This window comes from Cydia fagiglandana, chromosome 23 (genome assembly GCF_963556715.1).
Source record: "Cydia fagiglandana chromosome 23, ilCydFagi1.1, whole genome shotgun sequence".
Lineage (NCBI taxonomy): Eukaryota > Metazoa > Arthropoda > Insecta > Lepidoptera > Tortricidae > Cydia > Cydia fagiglandana.
Window position 1 is genome coordinate 3,566,496 of NC_085954.1, and position 26,900 is coordinate 3,593,395.

General features: G+C 38.2%; 1 protein-coding gene and 1 long non-coding RNA gene across 4 annotated transcripts in view; one reads left to right on the forward strand and one right to left on the reverse strand.

Annotated features, from left to right (window-relative positions):
* Positions 1-9,784, forward strand: part of LOC134675974 (uncharacterized) — a 159,950-nt gene extending 150,166 nt beyond the window's left edge. The window contains exon 2 of the long non-coding RNA XR_010099845.1: positions 9,716-9,784. This is a non-coding gene — a long non-coding RNA (uncharacterized LOC134675974). The remainder of the gene's footprint in view (positions 1-9,715) is intronic.
* Positions 1-26,900, reverse strand: part of LOC134675908 (uncharacterized) — a 369,748-nt gene that overhangs the window by 168,639 nt on the left and 174,209 nt on the right. The window lies entirely within an intron of this gene.

Here is a 26,900-nt window from a genome sequence, read left to right on the forward strand (position 1 = left end):
ACGGCTCGCTGCTCTGGGGTAAATGTTTTGTTGTTTGCGCGATTGTTAAGTGACTTGGTGTACAGTTCGTTGCATATGTGATCTGAATATATGCGAAAAATTTAGTTTTAATTAGATAGCTAGTTGGATTCGTTATCTAAATAGTAACGAGTCGAAAAACGGTTAATAGGGAGTATTATTGCAATGTTCTGCCGCAAGAGTGCAGCACTAATTTGTTTAGTAAACCATAGAGTAACTTATACATAAACAGTTTTTTGACAAGTTTTTACTATGACATTGATGTATCAAGGCGGTTTGTTTACAGGTGGCTTACCGCGAAACGCGGAAATCTAAATTTCGTTATCTGCCTCTCTATCGATCGAATAAGCAAGAGTGATAGAGATGCAGAAACCGAACTTTCGATTGTCGTGTTTCACGGTAGGCCATGTGATTGAGTTGGTGACGCCCTCTACGCAGAATTTTGCGTAACATTCCCTATTAGGGCAGGTATATACATAGATATCAAAACATGTCGCCGATGATAACCATGATGCATAGCCAAGACGCCAATCGTTTACGCTCTGTAGCGAACGAAACGCTAATATCTCTTTCGCACTAATATGGAAGAGTGATAGAGAGATTACCAATTCGTTCGCTTGGCATCTTGGATAGGCACCCATTCATCATCATCCTCATTAGGCACCCTAGGCCGCCTAGCAGGAGGACGTCCTCTTGAACGCCACAGCCGGGCTAGCACATGATTGGCGCGACATGTATGTAGGTATGTTAACTGCTGTCTTAAAACAAAAGACAAAATACGCGGTTCTCTTGCTCTATGCACGTATCTCTATCCCGGTCGCACACCAGAGCCGCGTGCGGTGCGTCCAATGAGAAAATTAAACAGCCTAATAAAATTTGTGTACTTATGAACCTGTGTCAACAAGGTTACAAGGCAATGTTTCCTGCTTTATAATAAATGGGCAAAGCTTCCGTTATTTACTGCTGAAATGCGGGGAAAGTTTGGGAACTGATGTTTAGTGCCTTACTTAAAGGCTTGCTACACGGTCGCCGACAAGCCCCCAGACCGCGTGGCCTTGGCCGGTCCCGGACCGTGTAGACAGTTGTTACCAACAAAATTTGACCAAAACTGACCAAGGACAGACCAAGGTCAGACGGTTAGAAGGCTTGTCGGCGACCGTGTAGCAAGCCTTTTACTGCTCTGGCGCAGCGACCCAAAGTGTATCTTGGCCTCCGACACCAAAGACCGCCATGCTACTCTGTCCAAAGCCGTTTCCGTCCAGTCGACGGCGCCGAGTTCGCTAAGGTCTTTCTGCACTTCGTTTAGGTGTTTAGTGCGTTACTGGTACTGAATTGAAATTGTGCTTTGCGGCTAGCGTGATGGGCACCTTTTCGCTGAGAGCCATGCGGGGTGGGTTGTACATGCGGCCCACACAAATTTTGGTGTCTAACCATAGTGGTTGCCGCGCACCGCTACGGAACGGACGCCTGCGCGCTTGCGCCATCTAGCGGTCATGTCGTAACTGACGCGTTTTGTTAGAGAGTGAACCTTCTGTACACTCTCTAACAAAACGCGTATAATACTATTATTTATTCTGTGACTTAGTTTACCTTCTAAATTTTTTACCTATAGTTTTTCGTCCACAATTTAAAAATAAAACATTGTACGTACTCGTACCCTAAGCTTAAAGGGTTATCTTGTATTGTTGAATAACCTTTAACGTTGGCATTATCAACCCCTTATCGGCCGCAGGACGTGACAGGCTAGCGTGACGATTTGCATTTAAATGTCACTCTGACATGACATTACCCCACGCCTTGACCTGACAGTAGGTAAGTACCTACAACACAGAGACAGTGCCCCCAAATGATTGGCCACTTCAGTTTTATTTTAAGGCAGTACTACAGACTTACTGCCGTATTCGAACTTCAAGATATTCACAAGAGACGACACGTACTAGATCCATTCTAGATACGTTATAGTTTAGATATCAACTAGTTCTCTTTTGCAGCGCAATTCGGGCAACCAATGTCACTTTTACGTTAGATAGAGTACGATATCTATTAGATGTGAATTGGATCTCTAAGTCATATCCTGTGGAAATCGTTCAAGAGTATCTCCAGAATCGCGCAAATGTCAAATATGACAGGTTGGATTGTTATCGTATCTTGGTGATGTCTAAAAGATGTCTATTTCATAATCCGAATCGGGCCCTTATGCATAAAACTTTACGAGCCTAAATCAGTGGGGGCACTCCTGACTTCGGGCAAACTCGGCTCCGTTCGGCTCAGCATTGTTCCGAGCAATTTTTAGGGTTGACACAACTTGACGTCCCTTTGCGTGCACGACCACAGATAAGATAATGGCTTGAATTTCGACAACCCTTAATAGCCGAAAGGGATAGTGATATATTAGAAAGGGCGATGATTCGACCCTGAACCGCTGTCAAACTTCGGTTTTGTAGGAAGTTTACTTATTTATTTATTCTGTGCTTATTCATAAACTTTTATACATTTATGTAGTTGCAACTCCAAATATAACATCTAACATTCGGCTCGATTCTGAAAATGTATTAGATCTCTACTAGACCTCAACAAGTTACGATATGGATAATTTAAAGATATTTGTAAGATAGATATGTCAAATTTGACGTTTCAGCGATTCTGGAGGTCCTCTTGAACGATTTCGACAAGATAGATATGTCAAATTTGACGTTTCCGCGATTCTGGAGGTCCTCTTGAACGATTTCGACAAGTTATGACATGACTTAGATATCCAAGTCACATCTAGTCGATATCTAATGTAAATCTAGTTGATCTCTATATTGTTTCTCGATCTTGTGATTATCTCGTTTCCCGAATACGCGTGATTGTTTCGCGGTTGTGCGGTGCGCACGTAGTCGCGTAGGAGGTCAGGGGTCATACAAGAATTGTTATTTTCATGGATGCGGCAACTTTACTACGAGCGGGCGTGGCTCACTCCGCGATTTCGTCGCTTTGCTACAGGTAGCTACAAGTACATCCGTCCCACACCAATTTTGGTGGCTAGCCATAAGCCGCGCGTGGCGCTGTTGCCATCTAGCAGCCATATCTGTCCTGATCGTAACATACGCGTTTTCAAATCCAAAAGCGCAGATATTGACCTGGGTCTACGAGTTATCTTATAGAAATTTTCATAATTTATCGAATGAAGAATTACTGAGTAGATCAGTGCCCCAAACGCGTTAGTTCCGCGTAGCATTATTCCCGATCGCATTTTTCCCCACTAGCGTTAGTTCCGCGTAGCATTATTCCCGATCGCATTTTTCCCCACTAGCGTTAGTTCCGCGTAGCATTATTCCCGATCGCATTTTTCCCCACTTGCGTTAGTTCCGCGTAGCATTATTCCCGGTCGCATTTTTCCCCACTAGCGTTAGTACCGCGTAGCATTATTCCCGGTCGTATTTTTCCCCACTAGCTTTAGTTCCGCGTAGAATTATTCCCGGTCGCATTTTAAGACGGAGGTTAGTTTCGTTAGGTAGCTTCAGATGCCCGAAGGGCAAACCGTCCAGAAATAGGAGCCCCGCGAAGCGGGGCTCCGTCTAGCTAAGTTGTGCACTGAATATGAACGAAAACAAACTCTAGTGGGGAAAAATGCGATCGGGAATAATGCCACGCGGAACTAAAGCTAGTGGGGAAAAATGCGACCGGGAATAATGCTACGCGAAACTAACGCGAGTGGGAAAAATGCGACCGGGAATAATGCTACGCGGAACTAATGCTAGTGGGGAAAAATGCGACCGGGAATAATGCTACGCGGAACTAACGCTAGTGGAGAAAAATGCGACCGGGAATAATGCTACGTGGAACTAACGCGTTTGGGGCACTGATCTAGCTACTCGATTTAACTACTGCCGTATTCGAACTTCAAGATATTCACAAGAGACGACACGTACTAGATCCATTCTAGATACGTTATAGTTTAGATATCAACTAGTTCTCTTTTGCAGCGCAATTCGGGCAACCAATGTCACTTTTACGTTAGATAGAGTAGGATATCTATTAGATGTGAATTGGATTGGATCTCTAAGTCATATCCTGTGGAAATCGTTCAAGAGTATCTCCAGAATCGCGCAAATGTCAAATTTGACAGGTTAGATCTTAAACATATCGTCATCGTATCTTGGTAATGTCTAAAAGATATCTAATAGATGTCTATTTCAAAATCCGAATCGGGCCCTTACGTTATGAGAAAAATGAAAAAATGTTATATACTTATCCATAAAACGATACGCTTCATGTACCTAATACAATTATTGAGGATGCTTGCAACATCTATCATGTATGGATCTAATTTTAGTGTAGGTACAATGTGAAAAATATCCTCAACGTTGAAATAGTCATCAGATATATCGAAGCAACCAATGTGTTCACAATATCTGAACACGCAATCTAACGCCTTGACAATAGAGGCGTGTTCAGATATTTGTGAGCACCTTAGCCGCTCCGATATATCTGATAGTGACTGTACTTACTCAAAGATCTGTATAAAAGTAAACTTCACAAAATGAAGAGCTGAACGTTAAACGACTTTGATAAACACGCGTTTGATCTAATGTTTGTAATAAAAATTTCCTGTCATCATCGTTTTTAGTTATAGATTTCTTGATTTTATTTTTAGATCACTTTTTACTGATCAAGCGAACGAATCTAGTTAAAGACAGATTTTAGGAATAAATAGGTATAAAAGAAAATAACTATGTATCTAGGTACTTATTTGGCATTGGGCCAAATAAGTACTTTTAATGTAACTTTTATTCATGCAGGTAAATTGTGCTTAGTTTTTTTTTTATATTATGGGACATTCTTACACAGATTGACTAAGTCCCACAGTAAGCTCAAGAAGGCTTGTGTTGTGGGTACTCAGACAACGATATATACAGGGTGATTCCGGGGTCGTGGAGCAAGCGATCAAGGCATGATACACAAGCCCATACTGAACAACTTTTACTATGGGACCAACTCCGAAATCGCGAAAAAAAAAAAAAAAAAAATTGGTAGTTTCATACATTTCGGCCGATCACATGTTGTCGTGTTCTATGGGAAGGCCAGTTTTTTTTCGCGATTTCGGATTTGGTCCCATAGTAAAGCCAGCGATCAAGGCATAATACAGTGATCGGCCGAAATGTATGAAACTACCAATTTTTTTTTCGCGATTTCGGAGTTGGTCCCATAGTAAAAGTTGTTCAGTATGGGCTTGTGTATCATGCCTTGATCGCTTGCTCCACGACCCCGGAATCACCCTGTATAATATACAAATACTTAAATACATAGAAAACACCCATGACTCAGGAACAAATATCTGTATCATCATACAAATAAATGCCCTTACTGGGATTCGAACCCAGGACCATCGGCTTCGCAGGCAGGGTCACTACCCACTTGGCCAGACCGGTCGTCAAGGTTTTAAAGTTGTATTTTTTCAGACATTGATTTATTAATCATTGATTTAGAAATTTAAATCAGGCAACATGGCCCATATTACAAATACCTTACAGACTAACTTACATATGTTATAAACTTAAAACTAAACACTATTTAGGCAACAAAACGGCGTGGCTCCGTTGCAATAATGATTACTTATAAATCTTATAATATATTTCGCTCATCGGATTAATTCAATTAATATATACATAATATACATTTTTATGTTACAACTACTTACACCAAATTTTTAATTAGGATATCCACAACGCAGGCTTCGTCAGGTGGCTACAAATGCAAATCCGCAACATGCTTCGTCCACAACAAACCAATGATGATATCCGCAACAGGCTTCGTCATTCGCTCATTGGTCACCAATATATTTACAGTTTGGTACCTATTTACCGAGTTTTTTCCTACCTTATCAATCAATCAATCTTTGGGTAATATGGCTCCATCGATACTGTCGATGATTTCGCCAACGTCAAAGTGGATCCCACGTGGGATCGAATTAATATTATTTGTAATAAATAAACTTTAGCCAGTGTACGGTATAAAACTATCAAATTATGGCCTCTAGGGCTCTAGCCAGCCACGGTTAGAGGTAGAAATACCAAATGCTCGTAGAGCACGACGTTGTTCGGTATTAGGGTTATGAGCTCTTGTAAGGTGATAGCTGGACTTTACAAGGACCCTCGTGGGCTACCCGGCGTTGACGCCAGAATGGTGGTTAAACGCGTTTCATGATTAATTTTTCATTATCTTCACACTTCCACATTAATTTACTGCATAATACGCTATCAATATTACACTTTAAACAACATTAATGAGCAAAAACAAAGAAATGAATCACGAGGCGATGTTACCAATATGGCGGTCGACGAATAACCTCCTACCTTATTCGAACCGTAAATATAATAATCCAAACATCAGCAAAACAACGTATTGCGACGAAGAGGATCAATGTATTTCGTTCGAGAGGGTAAACTTGTTAAGGGCGGATCTGGATTGACACATGGGTTCTGTATTTAAAGTTTTAATACAAGAATTTAATTTAATTTAAACATTGAATTTAATATAATATTTTAAACGTTCGCGTTTTGAATACATATTAACTCACATTATAGACGGGTCTAACGCGAATTATATTCAATTACCTTGATTTACCGACGTTTCGACACAGGTTTCACTGGTCGTGGTCGCGGCTGACTGATGTCCCAGCAAAATGTCAAAACAGAGATTTGTGCATCTACCCGACGAAAAGTGTATGGAAAAGTTTGGGGTAGACATCACATTTTCAAACCACCCACCACACATAATGTTAATTATTGTCAATAGTCCGACACGAAACACTCACAATATCCACGCACCCGTCCGAAGATAGATCCTTTGGCTTTAACTTCTGTATCACTGGTTCCCAAGTTGGCGATAAGTTGAAACCATCCTCCCTATTAAAATTCCTGGGGTGTTTCTTGATTTCAATTGCTCGAAACGTCGGTAAATCAAGGTAATTGAATATAATTCGCGTTAGACCCGTCTATAATGTGAGTTAATATTGAATTTAATATTCCACTGTCGTGGTAACATTCACCCCCCTCTTGACACCTTGCGGGATCAGCTGCTAATTAGTTATTCGATACTAAAACATTTCGGAATAGACCACTCTTTAAATACCTACATATTAGATGGCCTACATTACTGACTTAGACAATTACAATACTTTCAACAGAGATTTTTTGTATAATAAATATGAATGTAGGATGACCGGAGAAGAGACAATCAAACGCTACAAGAAAATTTTAGTCCGGGATTCTGTGATACTGACTTTGGGCGTATGTTATTAGACCAACGGTGAGAAAAATACAAATAATATAAAATATTAAAAAGTACAGTTGTGTCTTTTCAAACTAGTGCCCACGCCAATTCATGGGATTAGTTGTCAAGCGGACCCCAGGCCCCCATGAGCCGTGGCAAAATGCCGGGATAACGCGAGGAAGAAGACAGTTGTGTCTTTTCACCCGACCCATATGACTAAGAGTACGAAAATCACGGAACCCCAATACCTCGGCCATAGGGGTTCCATTTACCGGTATTCCGCCGAAAAGCCTATATCAAGGACCCTCGAATAGGTGGTAAATAGGGACCCATAATCTGTAGGACCGTTGCGGGGATTTCAGGAGGTATTGTTATGTAATTTCGGGACTTATGAAAACTCGTTTACCGTGTATAGGATGACTAGCTGTTGGTACTTGGGCCGATTTTGTTTCGACAGATTTTGATGAAATTTGGTAAGATTGAAGAACTCCTTTGTTGTAGTAGTTGTTTACCTATAGCTAACAGGAAAACCTATTAGAAATGTGCAGGCAAACGTGAGTCGGACTTAATTACTTATATAGTTTTTGTCTCGACCCCTACGGGTTTTTTAATGACATTTCATTCACGTTTCACATAAAAAAAGCATTGTTAAAAATTGGGTTATGTACGGAACCCTTGGAACGCGAGTCCGACTCGCACTTGACCGGTTTTTTTTATTTTCTTACGCAAAATCGGCCATGCAAGGTTACTTTTTTAACTCGCATGTCTTTCAACCATCCATAGTATAGTGAAAGGCCTAAATATATGCCTTTTGATGTTTAATACAAAGCCATTTGAGAATATCTTAGACATTATTTAGTACCTAAATATTTTTACAAACAACACAAAGGATAAATAAATTCTGACCGTAATCTTGACTCTATTTGTCCAGCTTTTGATGAATTGTGCCATTTCAAAGGGCGAGGCCGGACCCAAATTTGAAAAATTAGAGCTCTTTCGATATCAAATTGCCTTTACATGACCTCAGTATAATATGGGTAGGGGAGACCGAGGTCAGTTGTGACAGAGGAGAGTTGTGACGTCGTCGATTTTTTGGAATCTATTAACTAGAAACTAGGTCGCAACAGTGTGCGTTTGTTAGCTCGTAACTTGAACTAACAAACGCGCGCTATTGCGACCTAGTTTCTAGTTAATAGATTCCAAAAAATCGACGATGTCACAACTCTCCTCTGTCACAACTCTCCTCGGTCTCCCCTACCAAAACAGGAGTAACATTTATTTATTCATTTGTTATTTGTTAGCCTGTTGTGTCCCACTGCTGGGCAAAGGCCTCTCTCTCTTTCTTCCACGCGTCTCGTTCTATGGCAATATTAGGCGAATCTTTCCGAAAGACGTCAAGATCGTGCCGCCACCTCCTTCGAGTAACATTTATAGGAAAAAAAACTTTTTCAAAGTAAACATAATAGATTGGTAAAAAAGATCTTAAAACCTATAGCTAAACAAAAAAGCGGCCAAGTGCGAGTCGGACTCGCCCATGAAAGGTTCCGTACCAGCGAGTAACATAATAAAATTGCGGTTTACGATTTATGACGTATTAAAAAAAACTACTTACTAGATCTCGCTCAAACCAATTTTCGGTGGAAGTTTGCATGGTAGAGTCTGGCTAGCCAAAAATTGTTGACAGATATTTCGTTGTTGTATCACCAATTGTCTATGATTTAAAAAAAGCTAAAAGTCAGTTGTCAATTTATGTCATTCATTCAAATTGTTTGCGGTTTTTATGGGGTTTATTTTAAATAATATTAATAATTTCTATGCTGAGTGAGGTTCACAAACTATTATTTAAGCTCGTAAATAATTACGACAATGTGCGAAGACGACGTGTAGCGTTGTATAATGAAAAAGTGCAATGTTTACAACTTCTAACCAAATGTAAACAAATTAGGAGGTTGGTGCTCTATAAATATTTTGATACTTTAAGTACTAGTTCTAACATTTGCCGATTACTTTGATTAAGTACGTGAATTTATTAATGCCTGAATCTCATAAATAAGACAAGTGTATAAAGAAACGGATAAATTAAAAGTTCTGAAAAATATCTATAAAATCTAAATATTGGAACGTAAACATGTGTGTTTGTCGTTGACTGTACTTTAAATAGTGGTAGAAATTATGTGAGCTGACTTTGAGTGCATTAAACGTTTATTTAGCTTATTTCCTTAGGTACCTTACTTGTGCACAGAATATCAAAGATATTGTCTAGTATCAAAACTATAATTCCTACTGCACAAAGTGTGACCAGCCCAAGATTTTTTGAATTTCCCGCCAATAATTTAGGTAAAATTTCAGTAGCCAGACTCTAGTGTACATCATATATTTTTTTCAGATTTATCATTCTCTTATTTTAGAAGTTACAGGGGCGGTTTTACCACTTTGAAAGTGTCTCTCGCGCAAACTATTCAGTTTAGAAAAAATATATATTAGAAACCTCAATATCATTTTTAAAGACCTATCCATAGACACCCCACACGTATGGGTTTAAATAAAAAAAAAATTGAGTTTCAGTTCTAAGTATGGGGAACCCCCAAAAATTATTGTTTTGTTTTTCTATTTTTGTGTGAAAATCTTAATGCGGTTCACAGAATACATCTACTTACCAAGTTTCAAGAGTATAAGCTCTTATAGTTTCGGAAAAAAGTGGCTGTGACATACACGGACAAACATGACGAATCTATAAGGGTTCCGTTTTTTGCCATTTGGCTACGGAACCCTAAAAATACCGCTCCAGTAGGGCTAATATGGTCGGCTCTTTATCACTTGTCACCTTGCCTGTCACGGTTCTAACAAATATATATGTAGAGTCTGTGCGGAAAGAGAAGAGTCGTGGCAGAAACGGGAACTAACATTTTAAATTTTATATGGCAATCAAACCTTTGACACCTGTCTTGTAAAAAGTAAACAAACTTCTGTCATTGTATATTTTTATTAACAAAAACCGCAAGTTTTATGTATAAAATATTTTCAAAACACGATGAAACCGTACATAAAACCACAAGAAAAATTATATTTAACATTGTTCGGTTTTGTCAGCGGGAAGAAAACGGCTAAAAGCCGACTATCGACTTACAAAAAGTCGCGGAACGTGTTTCCGCTATTCACGGGTATTGATGTTGTATTTAATATTAAATAATTACCTATTTAATAAGCCCCCCTAAGTAACTTGTCTCCGGTACATAATCGGTAAGTATATTCATTCAAAATATATGAATTTTCATAAATAAGCAGGTCATTCATGATCTTTAAAATAACTGACAAATAGTCTTGATACTTGCCATTTTATGCATATTTATATGTAATTTTTTTTTCAGGATTGTGTAAAAGTACCTACGGTATCTCGAATATAAGACCGCTAAGTAGGTGATATGCAAGAATTCGTAATCTACGTGCCGGATTCAAGCACATCCAGTTCCTCACATCAGTCCCTGGTTGTTCTGAAGCTAGCTCAAACATAAGTGACATTTTAATTCAGAGTTCGATTACAAAGAATAAAACTTTTTCATAAAAATATTTCTTTATTTGTAAGTTCGTTTAGGTTCTGTTAGTTACGAAATTATAAGTATTTCATATTTAGCAAACTTTTCGGCGAAGTATAATATCGTGAGATGAGAGAACCGGACATATCCCAATAAGGCCTACGTACTTATGAACTATTTTTATTCATATTTATTATTAATAATGTACACATACATTACAAGTCAAGTTTACAATGGGTGAAATATATCCCCGATAGTAAAATTACAGTTCTAATGCCCAATTTCTACCCGATCTACCCGGTTTTGTATTAAAATAACTGTTGGACTGCACAGATTAGGTAGTACATAAATGAGACTCTATCTTGTTGGGTACTAAAATTACAGTTTTATTGGGCAGATTCTTAACTAGTTTTAGCAGTTTTGTCAATCGCACTGTCACTTTTTAGTATCTGAGACATAAAAACAAGAGTGTGTTTTAAAAAGAAAACTAGTGCCTGCGCTAAATCAGAGGATTGATTTGACGAGCCGACACCACCACCAGGCTCCGTCTAGTAAGCCGTGGTAAAAAACCGGAACAAAAGGGATATAAGTATCATGACCTTTAGTGTCGTACTATAATCACGTGACCAGTGTTGTCAGCATAGCAAAAACCATAAAATAGCACTGGCGCGCCCTCAAATCCCACGACTCTTCTCTTTCCGCACAGACTCTAAGTGCGAAAGTGACGCATTGCATGACAGGTGATGAAAATGCGACCGCTGCTGATCTTGACTTTTCATTGCTTCTGTCATCTCGATAGTTTTCTTTTCGATTGGCGTTTGTCGATGTACTATTGTCATCTTGGCTAGACCCCCAGCTTGGCCAAAAATGTTTTAGTTCGTCTGTCCGGCTGTTCTATACGTCGTATTTCTCAATCGATTTTCGTGGAATTTTGTGAGTTTCAATAATTAATTATACTGCGTCAAGCAAATCTTGTCAGTAGCAAACGGCGGCAAATTTGAAAAATCGCGGGTTAGCAACACTGTGTTCGAATAATTCGAAAATCGCGTATCATCTGTGTTTTATCTGTGGAATGTGGATCGCGAAAGACAGCCATCATCTTCTGTGTTTACAATGTTTACATTCTGAATCGATTCTATTTCAAGAGATATTTCTGCTGTGTCACCATTAAATACCAATATATTAAATAAGACTGTGCTTAATTAAAGCTGAGGTGCCTACAATGCCTACAGTGCCAACTGAGAAATGTAATAAAATATTAAAATCCAGTATGACATCTACCTGCTGAAGCAATGATTTTATTCATACATTCTTGTTTAACGGCATAGTCCACTTACAATTCTATTTTGAGGTCTTCAAATTAGTTAATCATTTTTATCAACATCACACACCGCTTTTAAATTGTCCGTCCATACGTATTAATAACAATTTCAAACATTTTCATTTGAGAATCCGCGAGTGACAACTTGAATTGACGTACGTGACAGGGCGCGCTCACTCGCTCAGCGGGGGAAAAAAAAGTTTTGGTTCGATGTACATTGTACATTGCTGCTTTTCTTAGCGCAATACTACTCTTTGAGTGTTGCCCTACTTCAGTTTGCTTTACATTGCTACTGACAAGATTTGCTTGACGCACTTTATTCAGAGTGATTTTTTAATGTGACTGACCTTGAGGAGTCTATTTTTAGGTCATAATTTACAACTTTTACCAAGGTATTAAATATTCATTAAAAATTAAAAAAATATATATTGTATTTAAAATATGTCAACAAATGTAATACTTGTGGAAATTTATCTTAAAGTTATTTTTTCAACAAGTTAGGCAATTGTTAATGAACAAAATTTTCTCGAAATTCCTTCTTCATTGAAAACTAATAAAAAATGTATAAATAAGTATTGTAAAATTTTGTCGCTGTCTAGAGCCCTTCTCATATATATGCTTAATAAGATCACGTTATAAAAGTTCTGAAAAAAATAATGGGTTGGTTAAAATATTATTATATGTTTTACAATTTTACCTTGATTTTTCGATCTACGTCAATTTTCTATGTTATTCTAAAACTTATTTTAAGCAAACTATTAACATTATTAAAAGTTTTATAACGTGATCTTATTAAGCATGTATATGAGAAGGGCTCTAGAAAGCGGCAAAATTTTACAATACTTATTTATACATTTTTTATTCGTTTTCTATGAAGAAGGAATTTCGAGAAAATTTTGTTCATTAACAATTGCCTAACTTGTTGAAAAAATAACTTTAAGATAAATTTCCACAAGTATTACATTTGTTGACATATTTTAAATACAACTTTTTTTGTTTTAAATTTTCAATTAATATTTAATACCTTTAAAATTATATTTAATGTTACGTAATCACTTATTCACGCCGCGCGCGTTTCCCGAAAATGAGGCGCGGAGGGCTGTGTTTAGCGTTGAAAAAGAAGTATAAATAATGGAGATACAGCTAGTTCTGCAAGTATGGAATGTTTGATTGGAAATATCCTCCTCTTTTATAATAATAATTTTGGTTTCTTAAATATTAATACTTTTTGAGATATTTGGGAAATAAGACAAATCTACTTTTTTCTCCCTTTTTTTGTTAATAACTTTTGTAATTTTTTGTGTGCTAATACAAGCTTCGAATACATTTTTCTAGACATCACACAGCCAACTTGTTGAAAAAATAACTTTAAGATAAATTTCCACAAGTATTACATTTGTTGACATATTTTAAATACAACTTTTTTTGTTTTAAATTTTCAATTAATATTTAATACCTTTAAAATTATATTTAATGTTACGTAATCACTTATTCACGCCGCGCGCGTTTCCCGAAAATGAGGCGCGGAGGGCTGTGTTTAGCGTTGAAAAAGAAGTATAAATAATGGAGATACAGTTCTGCAAGTATGGAATGTTTGATTGGAAATATCCTCCTCTTTTATAATAATAATTTTGGTTTCTTAAATATTAATACTTTTTGAGATATTTGGGAAATAAGACAAATCTACTTTTTTCTCCCTTTTTTTGTTAATAACTTTTGTAATTTTTTGTGTGCTAATACAAGCTTCGAATACATTTTTCTAGACATCATTAGGAATCTAATGAGGTATCACACGTATTTTTAGGAGTATTATCTATATTTTTCACCGTTTTCCGTACCTCGAACAGACTATTAGTATGACCTACATATTCACCCCTCAGAATAGGTCAGACATAAATCACTCGGTATGATTGTTTTTGTTGATTCTGCATTTTTAAGGGTTCCGTACCCAAAGGCTAAAAACGGGACCCTAAGACTCCACTACTGTCCGTCCGTCCGCGTCCGTCTGTCTGTTACCAGGCTGTATCTCATGAATCGTGATAGCTAGACAATTGAAATTTTCACAGGCGATGTATTTTTGTTGCCGCTACACGAGTAACAACAAAGAATAAAAACAGAATAAAATAAATACCTATTTAAGTGTGGCTCCCATACAACAAATGTGATTTTATGCCGTTTTTGCATAATACGGAACCCTTCGTGCGCGAGTCCGACTCGCACTTGGCCGGTTTTTTCTAGATGGCGGAGCCATGGCGTTCGCAAGGTCCACGTATATATATAAGGTGCTACTTTATTAGTTGCAGATATTTATACAGCTGATGGTACTCGGTTCCTGGAGTATATTTAAGTATGAAACATTATAGCTTATACAATGTTTTTTTGGAGAAAACTGAAAAACAAATTTGCTACGTAAAAACACCCTGTTAATGTGATTATGAAATGTGAACTCATTGAACAGATTCTAGGACCTCTTTTACCTAACGCCTGTCTGGCCACTTCACGTCGATAAATCAAATACTTGATTGTCAATGTCATGTTATTTGCCGTCTGATTGTGTCGTTTGCATAAAAATTATTTTGAAATGCCTTACCGCTACAAAGACGATGATTATTTTAACATGGTAACATGTTATCACGATGCAAACTACAATGCACCCGTATCCAAGAACTGCAGCCTCACGATTATGAACCACGTGTATTATTTTGCCAGTGGCTTAGGAGAAACTTCAGACGTAACATACTGTGAACCGACGAGTGTACCTTTACAAGGGTGGGATTGTGTAACCTGCACAATTCACACTTTTGATCGGAAGTGAATCCCCACGTAGCTCGCCCTTATCACTTCCAAACTCGCTTCAGCGTCAATGTGTGGGCAGGGTTACTTGGAGACTGTTTGTTGGGTCCAGTGTTTCTTAATCGTCTAAATGGAAGGACGTTCCTACAATTCTTACAAGAAGACCTACCGGAATTGCTAGAGGACGTACCCAGTCGATCTTCGTAGGGGGAAGTACTTTCAACACGACGGTGCCCCCGCCCATTACGATCGTAATGTAAGAAGGTACTTAATGGAACAATTTCAATTGCGGTGGATAGGCCGCGGTGGGGCTCAAACAGGTGCATTGAACTGGCCAGCCCGCTCACCAGATTTAACCCCGCTCGATTTCCATATTTGGGGACGAGCCAAAGATTTGGTGATATGGTGATGGTATGAAGACGACGGTCACACGATCAGAACATCAGAAGAATTACGGGCTCGCATTACCAACGCTTTTGGAATCATGAAAAGGGAAAGAGAGATTTTGTTGCGTGTGAATAGAAACATCCGAAAGCGAGCATTATCGTGTATTGAAAACCAGGGTCGCCATTTTCAACAATTTTTGTAAAAAATTATGTAATTAAAGTTTTCTTTTGTTCATGCTTGCTTTTAAAATTCCTTTCACTCACTTATCAAAGGCTAGTATTAGTTAACTACCCTAATGGCTGGATTTTTATTTTCTTGTCGATTTCAAACACGCAGGTGCAATTCCCCAGTAGGTATGTCCTTCAATTTCTTCCACTGATTTACTAAAAATTCAGTACAGTTTTTTTGGGATTATGTATCTATCCAGCGTAGAATAAGGAACTCTCCGTACCCACCAAATTTCATTCAAATCTGACGCAAAAAAAATCGAACACAAAATAAAAATCCGCTTTAGGAACAGAAAGTTGAATTCCCAAAATGTTTACTTTTCCATCCTAACCTTTTGCAGTTTTCCCGCCGAACCAGAATGACATTCAAGACAAACAATTGTTGACATGAGTGACATGACAGATAGTGTTAAACGTCTTGTCAGTTAAATGCACATGGTGATTATTTTTAGGCGAAATTATTAATAAATTTTTTGTTCGGTAAATTAAAACAAAAAAATAATAATTAAATATTCTTAATTTCTATTTAAAGTTAATTGTTTTAAAGTAAAGTATCATCTGTTAAAATATCTGCAACTAATAAAGTAGCACCTTATATAGTAGGGGTATATCGTGTCCCGGCCTTGTCCTACAGTCAGCAGCAGAAGTTGCTAAGCGGGCCAGGTATTCAAAATGATCTTGACGCGCCTTTATTGTTACGAAAATAACAGCGCTCCAAGGTAATTTTGAACATCTCGCCCGCTTAGCAACTTCTGCTGCTGACTGTACATGCGTGGAGGGCCATGTGGCAGGCGTTATGACGTCACAGAGATAAGCCTGCCTAATACGGCTTTGCTCAGTCGAGACAACGGCCGAGACACGAAAATTGGACAAATACATGTTACATAAGGAAAGATATATGGAGAGACACGGTTTATTTCTTTATTTAGAAATGTAATTCAGGCAACAAGGCCCATATTACAAATAGTATTTAGTCGACAAAACGGAGCCACGCCGTTGCATCGGTTACTCTTGTGTCGAATTCGGCAGTACAGCCTGGCAATAAAAAGTAGAAATTAAAAAGTGGCAACACTGTAGGGTCGTCCCGTTCGCTTATATTGATTTCAAAGGGACGACACTACAGTGTTGCCACTTTTTAATTTCTACTCTTTTTTGCCAGGCTGTAAAATATAATTGAGGACTGGAAATTTGAATTGAGGTAAAACAATTTACTTTAACGGAAATCGCGTATAATTAGGTAGTTAACATATTAAATATAATATTATTAAAAACAGGATTTTTGTATTTTAGCTTTCCAAATTAATTGTTTTATTTCAAGAATAATTATCGAGGTAATTGAATAAACTAACTTACTTTATGGTTTACAGTTTGTGCTAATGCTGCACTCTGGCGGCAGAACGTTGCAGTAAATACTGTCTATTGGGATACACCTACTTATTTTCTTCACCTTCATACTGCTATTTACTAAACTGTAATATTTACTAAATTTAAATTCGGAAATATCTGTGAGACTCGGAAACCGCAGGCACAAAGGCAGGTTAATACGGGGCTTATCTGTGTGACGTCATAAGCCCACCTGGCACCCCGCACTACAAGGATGTGAGAATACAATGATACGCTGTGAATAAAAGTATGTCGGAGAATGGCTGAAATGTGCCATCTGTCGCCTTAAAGAGGCGTTTTATCATGCAAACCTTGACAAATAGAGCAAACTAGGGTGTTACGTGTTACGTACACCTGAGTGGCGTTCGACGCAGTTCCACCAAGACGTCATATAGTGCGCTGTTAAAACAATTGAAATCGAGAACAATTGAAGTTATGCTGTCAATGAATCTTCAGAAGAAGCACGATGAGAACGAACGGGAGAATATTTATTTATTATACTAAAGGTTAAAGGTACATAAATAATCATACAGAAGTAACTTAAATATATCTAAATATTAAAATATTTTAATCTAAATGACCTCCGCGGGCTGTACCGGGTGCAAAGGTGCCCATGATACTTGCCGCGTTACCACGTTGGATAGCGATGGCCAGCCTTTGCACCAGGTACGAACCCGCGCGAGCATCAGAGGTCCTCTCCCTGATTCTACCTCCCACATCCCTTTAAAAAGCTATGGCGTCAGCTACGCTTAAATTAATGATTCTACCGTTTTTAAACTTACATACTCGTATTTGAAGCAGTGGTGGCCGAGTGGATATGATGTCTGACTTTCAATCCGGAGGTCGCGGGTTCAAATCCTGGCTCGTACCAATGAGTTTTTCGGAACTTATGTACGAAATATCATTTGATATTTACCACTAGCTTTTCGGTGAAGGAAAACATCGTGAGGAAACCTACATACATCTGCGAAGAAATTCAAAGGTGTCTGTGAAGTCCCCAATCCGCATTGGGCTAGCGTGGGGACTATAGCCCAAGCCCTCTCGCGCATGAGAGGAGGCCTGTGCTCAGCAGTGGGACGTATATAGGCTGAAATGATGATGATGATGATGACTCGTATTTAACCTGAGGCCAGCAATTTGTTTAATAGAAGAGTTTTATGGGTGGCAAAGCGCCAAGTATGTATATATATATTTATACCTCTCTATTCTGTATCATTTATCAGCTTATCGCCGACTTTCTTAACATTTCTTTCCTCTGTCACTTCAACTATCTTTTTCTTAGTCTAATTGATCTCCATATTCGCGTTTACATTCATACCACAATTAATATTCGGTACTGTTTTTTTTGTTTTTGGACCCGGGTATGTCCTTAAACTACGTCCAAGACCACCGGTGGACGGGCAGCAGCGTCCCTCAAATGCGGTGTACTCGACTGCGATCGCCAACCCGCCTGCCAAGCGTGGCGATTATGGCATTCACCCCCCATTAAGGGGGAGGCCTATGTTCAGCAGTGGACGTCTTATGGCTGAGATGATGATGATGATTGTTTTTTTAATGTTTCGGAAATATAAGTGGCACTTTGGTAACATAGGTTGAGGTTGATAAGCCGGTGTGCTTATGACGTCACACAGATAAGCCCCGTATTAACCTGCCTTTGTTCCTGCGGTTTCCGAGTCTCACATATATTTCCATAAGGTTAATAACCTATGTTTCCAAAGTTTCACTTATATTTCCGAAACATAAAAAAAACAGTACCGAATATTAATTGTGGTATGAATGTAAACGCGAATATGGAGAGTGTTAGGAGATCAATTACCATAAAGACTAATTATAATGGCACCCCGCCTTACAAGGATGTGGGAAACTATAGTCTGTATCTTTAGGTATTGAAATAAAAGTAAACAAACAATTTATGTAATATAATATTAACATTTATTGGTTAATCAACCAAATACAAAACCGCCTGGATCAGTCACTGAACGACTTTAACCTGTAATTTGATCATGTAATGTTTTCATCTACCCTCAACTGGCTTAAGAGCCATTTGAGGGTATATTTTGATTACTTTTATTTAAATACCAAAAGATACAGAGTATAACACGATACACGAGCGGCGTTTAAATTTAGGTACGTTTGCTCTCAATTTGTTTTATGTCGCACTTCATTTCGCATGCACCAACTATCCGGCATTTTGGAACTGACGCTGCGTCTTACGTAAGCGAACAACTCGCGAACGCGGCGCGGCGAGGCGCGGCGGGCCCAAGGCGTTCACGTTCACAACGAGATCGCTCACTTACGGCGCGATTCGGGAAATGAATTAGAGATGCACTAGATAAGATATACTAAAGATATGTGACGTTCCACGGCGAAAGGTACCATTACTCCGACTGAATATTGGAGCGGAGTTAATAATAAGCGTAAGCTGCCATAAGGTACCTTTTGCCGTGGAACGTCACATATCTTTACTATTTCATATCTAGTGAATGTCTAACGGCGTGATATCTTAAAGTTCGAATCGCGCCTTCAGGACACTTCTATTTATAGGTATCAAAGGATTAATTCACCCCGCGCCGCATCGCGTTCGCGTGTTGTTCGCCTACGTAGTATGATGCGTGAGAGAAATATAACCGAATGGCGGATCATGAAAGTCCAGTGCCGCATTCATAAAACAACTTATGGTTATATTCAAAGAGGCTGTTTTTGTTTATAGTTAGAGCAAACTGTACTATAAAAATCAAGAGTTATATAGCGGTAGAATAATGTCGAAAGTTTAATACCGCATCCATGAAAACAACCATTCGTGTACGACCACTGACCTCCTACACGACTACGTTCGCACCGCAACACCTACATGTCTAGCTGTTATAATATTTGGAGTTGGAGATGTACATTTGTAATACCTAATGTAAGTTAGCATGTAAAAACTTTTCAAACATAATACTGTATTGTTCATGAAATAAAGAATTGAATTGAATTGAATTGAATTTGGCATTTAAATTGGTCGTACTCGTACTAAAGATGCCGCATTCATGAAAATAACCATTCGTGTACGACCACTGACCTCCTACGCGACTACGTTCGCACCACAACACCTACATGTCTAGCTGTTATAATATTTGGAGTTGGAGATGTTCATTTGGGGTTTGAATTGGTAGTACTCGTACTAAAAATGCCGCATTCATGAAAATAACCATTCGTGTACGACCACTGACCTCCTACGCGACTACGTTCGCACCGCAACACCTACATGTCTAGCTGTTATAATATTTGGAGTTGGAGATGTTCATTTGGGGTTTGAATTGGTAGTACTCGTACCAAAGATGCCGTATCCATGAAAATAACCATTCGTGTACGACCACTGACCTCCTACGCGACTACGTTCGCACCACAACACCTACATGTCTAGCTGTTATAATATTTGGAGTTGCATATGTACATTTGGGGTTTGAATTGGTAGTACTCGTACCAAAGATGCCGCATTCATGAAAATAACCATTCGTATACGACCACTGACCTCCTACGCGACTACGTTCGCACCGCAACACCTACATGTCTAGCTGTTATAATATTTGGAGTTGCAGATGTACATTTGTAATATCTAATGTAAGTTAGCATGTAAAAACTTTTCAAACACAATACTGTATTGTTCATGAAATAAAGAATTGAATTGAATTGAATTGAATTGAATTGAATTGAATTGAATTTGGGGTTTGAATTGATCGTACTCGTACTAAAAATGCCGCATTCATGAAAATAACCATTCGTGTACGACCACTGACCTCCTACGCGACTACGTTCACACCACAACACCTTTATTTTATACATCTTCAAACCTCTACCACAGAATAAGTAATAGTATTATCATACAGAACGGACACGCACCGCCCCGCCCCGACTCGGATTACCTCGCCCCGCAACTGAGTTCTGACGGACTCCTGACATACTCTCAGTTCGGCTAGCAACGCCGCGGCGCGATGACGCAACGTTCAAAATGCCGATGTATTTTGCGATGTCGGTTGTTTTTCAAATTCACGAAATAAAGAACATTTATTTTTATTATACATATATTAAAAAGTAGCGTTTTGTAATTATTTATATTTAGTCCACGCTAATTGTGTATCGACAATTCGACATGACATTTTTGGTAGGTAATTTATTGCCGCACCATACTTTACGTAATATTTTACGGCCTTTACGGGTTACGGGTGAGTTCGCATATACGTTCAAATAATATTAGCTGTGACCTGTGAATAGAACAGTTTATTATAGCAAGGATCTAGGAGAAAATACCATCTTGTAAATTATGTTTGTTTCTTTAATTTTAGGAATAAAAATGTTTGATATTTACGTTACGAGTACAACGATAACGCTCCGTGAACTCAAAAACATGTAAATAGTAGCCCTAAGCGACTTACTCACACAATGACGCGTGTACAGACGTGCCGTTCACACATATACACGCAAACGAGTTTTGATGTATGGCGTGTCCGCCCTGTGCCTCTACAAAACACAAACTTCTAAGCTTGTAAACTACGTGACAGATACAACTCCGAAACACTGTTTACAGAATGGCCTTGACAATAAGATCTATTAATTAGATAATTATGTACAAGTGTCACTCGTCACTCGTCATGAATTTCAACTTCATATTTCTGCGACAACGCCGACAACTGCTGGAGCGCCACTGGACATTTAAAATATATATATTTTTTTGTTTTTGATAAAAGTATTTAATTTTTTCGTTTTGGTAAATCCACGATAAATATATTTGACCTCGTAACACACTGGGCAATTTTTGCGTTTTTAATTTGGAACTTACTTTTATTTCTACAGGGTGATTCAGGAGACGTGAGCAGGACTAACACTGCGCATTTCGTAAATTATAAGCAACTGTCTCGTATCAGTATTAGTGAGGTTAACGTAAATTTTCTAGTCATGTTGAAAAAAAAAGTTATTAATTTATTTACGACATGCATGGTCACCCTAAAATTAGAATACTAAACTACCGATATTCTGTGTCATCACGGACTGGTTACTTTTGAAAACTCGTATCTCACTCAAGTTTGACAGTTTATTTTCTTCGCAACAAAATGCTGTTATTACGGTTAATGAGGTTTTATGTTTATTAATTAGGTCTTGTAGGGTGACCATGATTGTAGAGAATTAAATTTGCCCTCACCAAAAAGTTAAAAAATAGGAAAAAGTGTGGTTGTTTCACGTTAACACAATGGTGATCGATCAATTATCAGTTACTGAGTGGGCAGGATTAGTCCTGCTCACGTCTCATGAATCACCCTGTATAAGCGTTCTAAAGTCGAATTTAATTTGTACTTGTACAAGTACGCTGGGAGGTTATACCGGGTGTGGCCTGTAACACGAGCAAATAATTAAAACATAGATTGTACTCCTCAAACGGTGACACTTTTGTTCAACAAATTTTAAAAATTATGAAATATTTAGAGACCCTATTTTTCATACAATATAAATATTATCTTCAATAGACGCCATCGCCACGCCATATCATTGTGATTGAAGTTGCTTGTCACGCCTTAAACATAAAAAAATTCGCAATACATTGCGTCTTAGAATAAACTTGAAAGTATAGGTATTAAAAATCAAACCACAAGTTATTTTTAAAAGTCGCTGAACAAATGTTGGTCAGTATGAGGAGTACAGTCTACAGTTTAATTTTTTGCTCATATTACAGGCCACACCCGGTATAATGTGTAGTATAGTAGGTAGACATAGCCAAATCCAATTGTATACATCTTCAAACCTCTACAAACTTCTAAGCTAGTAAATACGAGACAGATACAACTCCGAAACACTATTTACAGAATGGCGTTGGCACTAACTATTAATTAGGGACAAGTGCTACTCGTCACGAACTTCACATTTCAGAGACAGTGCAATTAGCTGGAAGGGCATTCGAAATTTTAAATTATGATATTGCTTTGGCATTGATATAAAAAAATATTAGGGGACATCTCACACAGATCAACCTACTACAACTAAGCTTGTACTATGGGTGCTAGGCGACGATATACATACTTATGCCAGGATCGCACGTACCGAGTAGAGTGGCGAGACAGTAAAACGAAGTATGAAATTGTTACTCGGCCGAGTAAAAATTCCATACTTCGTTTTACTGTCTCGCCACTCTACTCGGTACGTGTAACCGAGCCCATATAGGTAGATAAATACATACCATCTATGTAGTGAGCCTCAAGAAATAATCCACCAAAATTACTCTTTAAAAAAGCTATAATTATTAAGGACGTACCAAGTCGGGAAAATAATATAAAAATGAGATCAAATTTACCTTAATATGTGTTCGAATCGCCCCTTGAGCGTTGTCACTTCACTGAGCTATTATTATTCTGTTAATTAGTGCCTATCTAACTTTAAACTTTCCGGCGCGATTCTGGAAATGAATTAGAGATTAACTAGATACGATATAGTAAAGATATGTGTCGTCCCACGGATGAAGGTACCTTATGGCGGTTGGCGCTTACGCTATTATTAACGCCGCTCCAATATTATTGCGGCGCTATGCGACGTAACCGCCGGCCACCATAAGGTACCTTTTTCCGCGGAAGTCACATATCTTCACTATTTCATATCTAGTGACTCTCTAATTCATTTCCCGAATCGCGGCGCCAGCCGCTATAAGGTACCTTATGCAGTGGAATGACACATATCTTTACTATTTCATATCTAGTGAGTGTCTAACTCATTTCCCGAATCGAGCCGTAAATGTTGTTCTGAAACTGTTATGATAACCAGAGAGCGCAACTTTGGTGCCGATGACAGACGTATGACGTGAAGCTAAATACAGAGTGTTGTTATCTAGATTATAGATACTTAAACAAATAACAACTTATTAGCCTCTTTAGTTTACTCTGATATTGAAACTTGAGTTGAGAGTTTTTATACGTAATGGCCAAGTATAAAAACATAACTAACTGTCTTTGTCATGTTAAAAACAAGATTGTTGGAAATGACAACCAATTACTGTTTACTTATTTTTTTATTAGTAAAATATAACCGAAATATTATTGTTTGAAATCGCTATGGAGTCTTTGCAGCCGTATTTGCAGAAATTTCCTTTTCTGATTGTAAAAAATGAAAAAATGTGACCAAAATTTAACAGCAAGAGCAAGCAATATAGAGAAACATTTGAAAACAACAAAGCATATTGAACGAGAAGGAGATCGTTTCGTATCGTTTTTTAATGTTTACATTATTTTTTGTGTAAATTACCAAGCATTTTTATAAATAATCAATTATATAATTTATACATATATAATCATTATTAAGAATCATTGAGGTGTTCCAATGTTGTTTTAAAAAAACATCCTATATGCGACTTAACGTCATAATGACGTCATCGGCACCAAAGTTGCGCTCTCTGCTGTTATGGAACGATCTGTCAGCTGTCAGCAGTGATATTTTCGATACAGAAATGTTTGAATTTCGCATCACTCGTCATCTAAAGTTTCGCGACACCTGTCATCTCCATATAGGTACCTACCTAATTTATAACCAGACATGGGGCCCGATTCGAATATTAAAATATACGTCTATTAGATATCTTTTAGACATCACCAAGATACGATAACGATATGTTTAAGATCTAACCTGCCAAATTTGACATTTGCGCGATTCTGGAGATACTCTTGAACGATTTTCACAGGATAACTTACGGCGCGATTCGGGAAATGAATTAGAGATGCACTAGATATGAAATAGTAAAGATATGCGACGTTCCACGGCAAAAAGTACCATTGCCCGGCTGCATATTGGAGCGGCGTTAATAATAGCGTAAGCGCCAGCCGCCATAAGGTACCTTTTTCCGTGGAACGTCACATATCTTTACTATTTCATATCTAGTGAATGTCAAATTCATTTCCCGAATCGCGCCGATGGTAAATGTCATAGCATTTTCGGTGCAGCGGAGTGGTGTTAACGGAATTGGTACGAGTATAAACTATTTCAACCCTAATGATTAATTACCGTTAATTACGTTAATATTAACCTTAATTTACCATTTCAGTTGGAAATATCTACATATAGTTACCAATTCCGTACCACATTGGTGCGGGCCACATTGCACGCAGAGAAGATGGCCGATGGGGTCGAAAAGTGCTCGAGTGGAGACCACGGACTAGCAAGCGCAGCGTAGGACGTCCACCCACAAGATGGACAGACGACCTTGTTAAGGCCGCCGAAAGACGCTGGATGCGGGTCGCTCCCAACTGATACGACTGGAGGTCCAAGGGGGAGGCCTATGTTCAGCAGTGGACGTCTTATGGCTGAGATGATGATGATGATGACCAATTCCGTTAACACCAGTCCGCTGCACCAAAACCGCTATAAAATTTAGGATGTCTGTTTATAACCTAAAAAAAATCACGTTTGTTGTATGGGAGCCCCATTTAAATCTTTATTTTATTCTGTTTTTACTATTTGTTGTTATAGCGGCAACAGAAATACATCATCTGTGAAAATTTCAACTGTCTAGCTATCACGGTTCGTGAGATATAGCCTGGTGACAGACGGACGGACGGACGGACAGCGAAGTCTTAGTAATAGGGTCCCGTTTTACCCTTTGGGTACGGAACCCTAAAAAAACAAATCCCGCAAAATTAAATCGAAATTACAAGTGTCATCCTACCGTTCGAGTTTGAAAAACTAGTATTATAGGTATAATGCGACATAAAATAGTAGAAATTAAATAAAATGGAACTAAAAAAATTCCATAGTAAAATAATGCCATGTTTCAGCATTTTACGTCAAAAATGTGACAGTTACGTAGGAAGTGGCGCCCTCAATAATTTTCTACAATTTCTTGTAGAAACTATACCTACTTTTTTTTTTATATAGCCTATTTTGTGTCCCACTGCTGGGCAAATTACTGTTGGTAATTTTTTTTTATACCACATCGGTGGCAAATAAACATACGGCCCGCCTGCATGGTAAGCAATCACCGTAGCTAATGGACGCCTGTGACTCCAGAGGTGTTATTTCGACACAAATAAATTTAGTAAACCTAACAAAAGGCAAAAAAACGGCTGCAAAAAAGCTTATGCATTGTGACTATAAAGACAAATTTATATTTCAGGCAATGATAAAAATCTTTCATCGCAATATTAACCTTATTCCTTCTTACATACAGTCCTTTGTTAAATGTTAAGTGAAATGTCTTTAAGCCCTTTTGATGTTAAACAGCATTTTGTCTCGAAATATATTTTAAAAAATTTACGCTTCCGTAGTTTTCTGCTTTGAAACTTCCTGTGATAAGCTTATAAAGGCTGGTATAAAAAGCGGATTTGTGTAGGTTTTGAGGCTTTTTGGATACCTGTTTATATGATGTTGATGGTGGTATACGGGTAATAGTGTGAACGTACCTGTAACAAAGTTAAAAGTCAGGAGGTAAAATACTTAAAATGCCTCTATGATAAAATGGAACAATAATTATTACAAGCGGTAAGAGCGTGCGACTTTTAATCCGCAGGTCCAGGGTTCAAACCCCGGCTCATACCAATGACTTTTTCGGAACTTGTAAGAAATATCATTTGATATTTATCGGTTGCTTTTCGGTGAAGCAAAACATCGCGAGGAATCGTTTCCCGTCTGTGTTGGAAGCTGTGATGGCAGTCGCTTTCGCAAAAACTAGTGCCTACGTCAAATCATGGGATTAGTTGTCAAGCGGATCCCAGGCTCCCATGAGCCGTGGCAAAATGCCGGGATAACGCAAGGAAGAAGAAAATTATTACAAAAAAACCGCTTAAATATAAAAGAAAGATACATGAATAAAAATTAGGGAAGATATATGAATCTTGCTGGTAATCATTCCCATTTTAATTATCTACTAGTCTACTACGAATAGGCTCGTTATAATTTAGAATGATTTAATCAAAACTGTGTCACTAAAAAAGCAGGGCAAAAACCGTCAATAGAAAACTGAACAAAAAGGAA